Genomic DNA, 8731 nt, shown 5'->3' on the forward strand with positions numbered 1-8731 from the left:
ACTGAGGTATTGGCACCTGGCCAAAAAACTATTCGTGATGTTAAAACCTATTTTATGTTTTATGTTTTTGAAACGGTATTGTTTTTGTACAAAATACAATCGTTTTTAGTTAATGTTGCATATTGAGTAACAAACATTAGCACTGTAGAGCTATTGTTGCTACAAATAAAGCAAAAATACATATAAATAACATAATACAAGCATGTATAACACGACAATTGTCGATGGATGATTTCACATTAGAAGATGTTTAAAGGTTCATTTCAACAAATTGTATTGTCAAAAGGACAGAAGAACAGGCAAAGCCTATAAATTATTTCTTATTTTTTCTTTGTGAGGGTTCATTGGGACAATCACAATGACATGCATACAAAAACAACATGATAATAATACAAATGAGTTCACTTTATATCGGAACACCAAACTAAGTGATTCAATATCAAATACTAGTTATAAAATAAGAGTAAATGTGAAATAAGATTTTAGGAAAGGTATATATTCGAACTCTGCAGATGAAGAACAGTCTTTTGTATGTGGAAACTAGAGCGAACAGTATAAGTATATACAAGGGAAGCAGGCATGCTACTCTAACCAACATCGGATATGAGTCCTTTATAGACTATAAATGTTCACCTCATGTTTATAAAAAAAATCTACATACATCGATGCACGATTTATCTGGAGTATGGAATTGTAAACGTAGAGAGAATTAAAAACATATGTATGTTCACTACAAATGGTACACTTGCAGGATCACTATGGAATATAGGAAATAGGTATTTCTTCAAAGAAAGGGACGGCTATCGAAACAAGAGAAAGTCCGCAGTGTGACTTTTAGAGGTCATACTAACCTAGAGATGTAAATGGAATATATCGTAAACTCGAACGAACTTGGGTATCTATTTGTGAATAATTTAATGTGCTAATTATCCGTACATTCGATGAACAGACCAGTTGCCCGTTGTCAGTTGTCAGTATAGTGTGTTACTTGGTGACTTCGGCGGCATGCTTCAGTGAAATAGCATAATAAAAAGGGCAAGATTTTAAATTTTTCCGGTGAGCATTTTAAGGTGTTAAAGTTTGGGACTTCAACAACGGAGTTTTGGTTGGGAGATCCACAAACCAACACTCACCGGTGATAATTGCAAACTAAAGGGGAGGTAACTCGCAGTACAACAGGAGGTTTTTGTAGCTTTGCAGGACACGGCCCCAAAATAAGTGGATACATTAACTTTGAATATCAAGATCAACTGATCAGTCTAATATGATATCACCATTGACAAAATGTTTGGTTTTTTTTTTTTCTTATTAGCACGAACGAATTAATAAACAAGATGCCCAGATGTCCCGTATCACTCACTTGGTTTATTTAGTAATTATCACAAAAACTCAATTGAAAACATTATGAAAAAAAAATGAATCTCCGTCCTGTGAGAATGGTATCAATGCAATATGAGTGTTATAATTCAATTTTGCTTGTTACGAGCATTTTCATTGGCTTAAAAATTTACTTTATCAGCCGATAAAGGGAAAAATGGCGTCGCCGTTTGTAACGTCGCTTCTGATTGGCTGAGATGACGGCGTAATAATTTCATAGACAAAAGAGTCCCAAAATGAATTTTAAATGTTGAAGAGATTATCTTTAGTAAATTGAATTATAAGGATTAATTTGAATAGATTTTTTATGTTATGGAGATATAACACAAAAATCTGAGTGTACTCTCGTCATAATTATTTAGAGTACACTCAGATTTTTGTGTTATATCTCCATAACATAAAAAATCTATTCAAGTTAATCCTTAAATATACCCAATGCTGAGTTTCAGCAAAGCTGTTTACATGGAAATAGCCATTGTCAAACACAATTCATTGCTTCATTAGCATTCTCATCTAAACTATCTGTACAAAGCATAGAATTCTAAGGAATTGAATTGTACATATTTTAGGGACATATAAGGTTACCGAGATCATATTTTAATGTTTTTCCGCCACCAATTTTAAGCTAAAAATATACTAATACTTTAACAGTCATTTTCAGTCAGGAATGCCTTTAGGCAATGTTTGAATATCGGCATAGCGATCGTTTGAGGAAAAATGACTTTCGCTACCTTCAACGAAATCCTTTAACGAAATCAGGGCGCTGCTGGAGATAGTCTCCGTCTCTTTAGTGATTTCAAAGTTATTTATTACACTCAATGCTATCTAACGTTGTGGAAAGTTCATGAATATTGAAGATAAAGCAAAAGGTTCACTTTTTATTTACTTGTATCTGTCAAAAATATGCCAAATATCCGTGCTGTTTAAGATAAGAAATGGCAGATGAATTTTCCTCCCTGAACAAAACATAATGAAATCACTGGCTATTGTTTTGTTGCTGTTCCAACATTGGAACATACGTAATCAATTTAAACAACAGCTCTGATACCCACACAACTTAGGTCGGATTAATGCGCGCAGGGTGTTTGTTTTATAAGCAGGTATCTTATTTCCAGAGCTTTAAGAAACCGTTAAAATGGAGTTGACAAATGACTTTTTTTTAATGAAGTAGACAGTATGAAACCTAGCACAACAGCGTACTGTCATTGGAATTTACAAGTTAATGTCCATTTGTAGCAATATTTTCGAGAAAAAACATGGATTTGAATTTCTGTATTCATTGTTTATTTAAATTACTTGTCTACTGAAACCCTCACCTAGTGCTGTCCAATATATATCTGTAGTTGTCCAATAATTTCGAACTTAGTGCACAGCTACAGGTAAATAATTGACTTCTAAAGGTAACACATCGGACAACGACAGCTGAGGTACACATGGCTTCTGTTGGATATTGTACAAGAAAGTTTAACCGACTTTATTCTAAATTTATCATGTTTTGAAATACAAATTAACAGTGATTGGGGCTAAATTTAGGCCATTTTGCCAGTACTCTTTCAAAATGTCCAAACAGAGAATGTACTAACAAAATTTTGTAAAACCCCTAAAATATCCTTAAGATTTTTAACCAATATGTATAACATAAAATGTGCATGTAGATTTACGTACGCGACACGTAAAATAAGGTAACCTACAAGGGAATGGGATTCTCAATGGTGTAAGTCTATGCCACTGACACTAGGATCATAAAAAATGAATGACTGATGACTATACTACAGTACACATGTTCTTACGGAGCTGACCCAGAAACGACGAAATGTCGCGCAATTAATATCTGTCAACATTTCTAAGGAACTATTATAAAACACATGATATATGTTTGTTTCTGACCACAACCAATAGTTATAAATCAATAAAATGATTACTCTCCAATACAGTAATAAATTCTAGTCTTGTATTTTGTGAAGCACACGTCAAGATCATCCCACTTGGGTGTTTATTTGTGGTGGCAAAAGGTTTATTTCTGTATTAACTGACTGCAGGGGCATAACTAGGGTAAAAATAATGTGGATGTAATGACACAAATATGGTATTCCATGCCAAATAATGAATATGTAGCTGTAGAAATGTTCTGGTGCTCTCAGATATTTTAAAAAATGTACTACAATTGGATCATTCTTAATGAAAAATTCAATTGAACTCTGGGTATGTCATATGCTTTTAGAGGATGTAATAAATTTGTTTATTTACGATTTCCCAATTGTAGTATGAATTAAGTGTATTATCGTAAAAGGTATTAATTTTAGAATGAGCTTTGATGATGGTTTAGCTATACGCGCCTGGTCTATATTAAACGTTATTTTACCACAAAAGGCGGTGTTATTCAACTCTCAGGGTATCAAATATTCTACCACAATAGGCGGTGTTATTCAACTCTCAGGGTATCAAATATTCTACCACAATAGGCGGTGTTATTCAACTCTCAGTGTATCAAATATTCTACCACAATAGGCGGTGTTATTCAACTCTCAGGGTATCAAATATTTTACCACAATAGGCGGTGTTATTTAACTCTCAGGGTATCATTCAACTCTCAGGGTATCAAATATTTTACCACAATAGGCGGTGTTGTTCAACTCTCAAGGTATCAAATATTCTACCACAATAGGCGGTGTTATTCAACTCTCAGGGTATCATTCAACTCTCAGGGTATCAAATATTTTACCACAATAGGCGGTGTTATTCAACTCTCAGGGTATCAAATATTCTACCACAAAAGGCGATGTTGTTCAACTCTCAGGGTATCAAATATTCTACCACAATAGGCGGTGTTATTCAACTCTCAGGGTATCATTCAACTCTCAGGGTATCAAATATTTTACCACAATAGGCGGTGTTATTCAACTCTCAGGGTATCCAATATTCTACCACAATAGTTGGTGTTATTCAACTCTCAGGGTATCAAATATTCTACCACATAGGCGGTGTTACTCAACTCTCAGGGTATCAAATATTTTACCACAATAGGCGGTGTTATTCAACTCTCAGTGTATCAAATATTCTACCACAAAAGGCGGTGTTATTCAACTTTCAGTGTATCAAATGTTCAACCACAATAGGTGGTGTTATTCAACTCTCAGTGTATCAAATGTTCTACCACAATAGGCGGTGTTATTCAACTCTCAGGGTATCAAATGTTCTACCACAAAAGGCGGTGTTGTTCAACTCTCAGGGTATCAAATATTCTACCACAATAGGCGGTGTTATTCAACTCTCAGGGTATCAAATATTCTACCACAATAGTTGGTGTTATTCAACTCTCAGGGTATCAAATATTCTACCACATAGGCGGTGTTACTCAACTCTCAGGGTATCATATATTCTACCACAATAGGCGGTGTTATTCAACTCTCAGGGTATCAAATATTCTACCACAATAGGCGGTGTTATTCAACTTCAGGGTATCAAATATTCTACCACAATAGGCGGTGTTATTCAACTCTCAGGGTATCAAATGTTCTACCACAAAAGGCGGTGTTATTCAACTCTCGGTGTATCAAATGTTCAACCACAATAGGCGGTGTTATTCAACTCTCAGGGTATCAAATATTCTACCACAATAGGCGGTGTTATTCAACTCTCAGGGTATCAAATATTCTACCACAAAAGGCGGTGTTATTCAACTCTCAGTGTATCAAATGTTCAACCACAATAGGCGGTGTTATTCAACTCTCAGGGTATCAAATATTCTACCACAATAGGCGGTGTTATTCAACTCTCAGGGTATCATTCAACTCTCAGGCGGTGTTATTCAACTCTCAGGGTATCATTCAACTCTCAGGGTATCAAATATTCTACCACAAAAGGCGGTGTTATTCAATTCTCAGTGTATCAAATGTTCAACCACAATAGGCGGTGTTATTCAACTCTCAGGGTAACAAATATTCTACCACAATAGGCGGTGTTATTCAACTCTCAGGGTATCATTCAACTCTCAGGGTATCAAATATTTTACCACAATAGGCGGTGTTATTCAACTCTCAGGGTATCAAATATTCTACCACAAAAGGCGATGTTGTTCAACTCTCAGGGTATCAAATATTTTACCACAATAGGCGGTGTTATTCAACTCTCAGGGTATCAAATATTCTACCACAAAAGGCGATGTTGTTCAACTCTCAGGGTATCAAATATTCTACCACAATAGGCGGTGTTATTCAACTCTCAGGGTATCATTCAACTCTCAGGGTATCAAATATTTTACCACAATAGGCGGTGTTACTCAACTCTCAGGGTATCAAATATTTTACCACAATAGGCGGTGTTATTCAACTCTCAGGGTATCAAATGTTCTACCATAAAAGGCGGTGTTATTCAATTCTCAGTGTATCAAATATTCAACCATAATAGGCGGTGTTATTCAACTCTCAGGGTATCAAATATTCTACCACAATAGGCGGTGTTATTCAACTCTCAGGGTATCAAATATTCTACCACAATAGGCGGTGTTATTCAACTCTCAGTGTATCAAATATTCTACCACAATAGGCGGTGTTATTCAACTCTCAGGGTATCAAATGTTCTACCACAAAAGGCGGTGTTGTTCAACTCTCAGGGTATCAAATATTCTACCACAATAGGCGGTGTTATTCAACTCTCAGGGTATCATTTAACTCTCAGGGTATCAAATATTTTACCACAATAGTTGGTGTTATTCAACTCTCAGTGTATAAAATATCATACCACATAGGCGGTGTTACTCAACTCTCAGGGTATCAAATATTCTACCACAATAGGCGGTGTTATTCAACTCTCAGGGTATCAAATATTCTACCACAATAGGCGGTGTTATTCAACTCTCAGGGTATCAAATATTCTACCACAATAGGCGGTGTTATTCAACTCTCAGGGTATCAAATGTTCTATCATAAAAGGCGGTGTTATTCAACTCTCAGTGTATCAAATATTCTACCACAATAGGCGGTGTTATTCAACTCTCAGTGTATCAAATATTCTACCACAATAGGCGGTGTTATTCAACTCTCAGGTTATCAAATATTCTATCACAATAGGCGTTGTTATTCAACTCTCAGTGTATCAAATATTCTACCACAAAAGGCGGTGTTATTCAACTCTCAAGGTATCAAAAAACAATGCAGCTGTTGATTAACAATTTGTGTAAACCTCACGTGGTATTAAGGATGTATGAAAGTCAGAGGTCAATTTTTCAGAACATTTGTTCAAACATGATCATTTTAAAAGAAGAAATAATGCCGAATTTATTTCTGTAAAGAAAACAGTATGTCGCTGTGCTCGTTTGTTTCCACTACAGCTCTTTGAAAATGACATGTAGTGCATCACTCTTTCAAAACTGTATCACATGAAAAATGCATGTTAAAATGAATGACAATAAAAATTGAAACAAAATACCATTGTGTACAAATTTTCGTTTATTCTCATCACCTTTTATCAATTTCCAATACTTAAACAGGATATATAAGTTTTTATAAAAATAAACTGTCTTTATTAATCCTTTCGTTCACTCCCTATGAGAAATTGATATTTGGCTTTCAAAAACGCTAACCTAGACAAAAAACTTGTAAAAAATAACATATCAAATATTTAACTTTTTCTTAAAATTTATCATATTAAGCAAATAAGCCTATGTTACGAAAAATTAAAAATAAAATATAGTCCGCCAATGAGTGTTATATGGTGGAGGAACTTTGAAAAATTGAAAATTAATTGTATTTAATAATACATCAAATGAAAAGTATTTCAACCTAAAGTTGTTTCCAAATAGAAAAAAAATATATATGAACGCATTTTGTATCAAAAAATTACTTTTGAATGTTGGAATTAGTGCCTTTTTGCTGATGAAAATATAACTACATCTTATTTGCATATCTCGGCAAATACACGTTACTTTATCTTCGTCGGATTTCTGTCAGCTAACAGCGGATATAATTGTGGTAGAAACAGGTCACGCGAGTCGTGGTTGTTGGATATGGAATGTATTCCACATTCGTAAGTTATTTTGTAAAAGTTACAAAAGACACTCGCTAAAGCTCGTATCTTTTGTAACTTTAAAAATAACTATCGTGTGGAGTAAATTCCATATCCAACCACTCGTTGTGTAACCTCTATTGATCTGCCGTCGCGTAATAGAAAATTCCCCTTGCCAGGTTTTTATTTATCGTTTTCTGGCATGTGTCACCGAATTATTTCTATGTGACGCGAATATATCGACTGTAACACTTTAATGATGCTTTTATCATGAGTGATGACGTAATTAGTGTACAACGCTTAGGTAGATATTAATCCGCAGATATTTATAACCCATTGAAGAGTAGTTTTGCAAAGGTTGCATTTTTTTTTCGTTTAACTACAGTAAAGTAAAACATTGCCATTAATCCTAATACATACATGTATATGTATTTTTTAAATTTCAAAATTAAAAACTAAAAACTTTGTATGTGGACGTCCTCCCATATATGCGGCGTGTTGGGTGAATGAAGTGCAGGTGTGTGTTTTGGGAGACTTTGGTATAATTGTGTTCTTGTCTTATGTGCTAATGTCTTCTTGTATAGTGGAACCCTTGCCCTTTTTATAATGCTATTTCACTGAAGCATGCCGCCGAAGTCACCAAGTAACACACTATACTGACAACTGACAACGGGCAACTGACAATTATACTGACAACGTGCGAACCAGTCGTCCAACTCCTTTATCCTGAGCGCTAAGCAGGGATATAGAAACTACCACTTTGATTGACTGTGGTGTGTCTCGGCCCATAGGGTTAAACTCGTCTGACAATATTTGTAAATATATGATTATATATTGACATATATATTGTCAGACTAGTTTAATACCTATGTCTCGGCAAGGGGACAGATCCCAAAGCTTTCCTCACTGGGGCGAGCGCTCAACAGAATATTTGTGATATTGGTGTATGTAAGCATGTATATGCGATAAAACATATATATAGGTGTTCAATAAATATGATAAAAACTTATACATTCGATAATTGCATTCTGGGTAAGGTCTATAACAACTGATGTACTTGTTGTGTTCATTTCAACTATTGGCAAGATGTTAAGTCAAAAGGATCGAATAACAGGCAAAGCTTACATAAAACAAAAATAGCCTTATGATATCGGTAGGATAGGGAGATCCATCAATCCACCATTCACTGGCTACATCAACTCCATTAACTGCAAGTTGAAGGGGAGGGAACTCGCAATAGAGCAGTAGATTTTTACAGGACATAGCCCCACAAAATAATTGGATAGATACGATATATATATATATATATATATATATATATATATATAATAAAAGTCAACGACTTTCCTCT

Source organism: Argopecten irradians, chromosome 8 (genome assembly GCF_041381155.1).
Source record: "Argopecten irradians isolate NY chromosome 8, Ai_NY, whole genome shotgun sequence".
Taxonomy (NCBI): domain Eukaryota; kingdom Metazoa; phylum Mollusca; class Bivalvia; order Pectinida; family Pectinidae; genus Argopecten; species Argopecten irradians.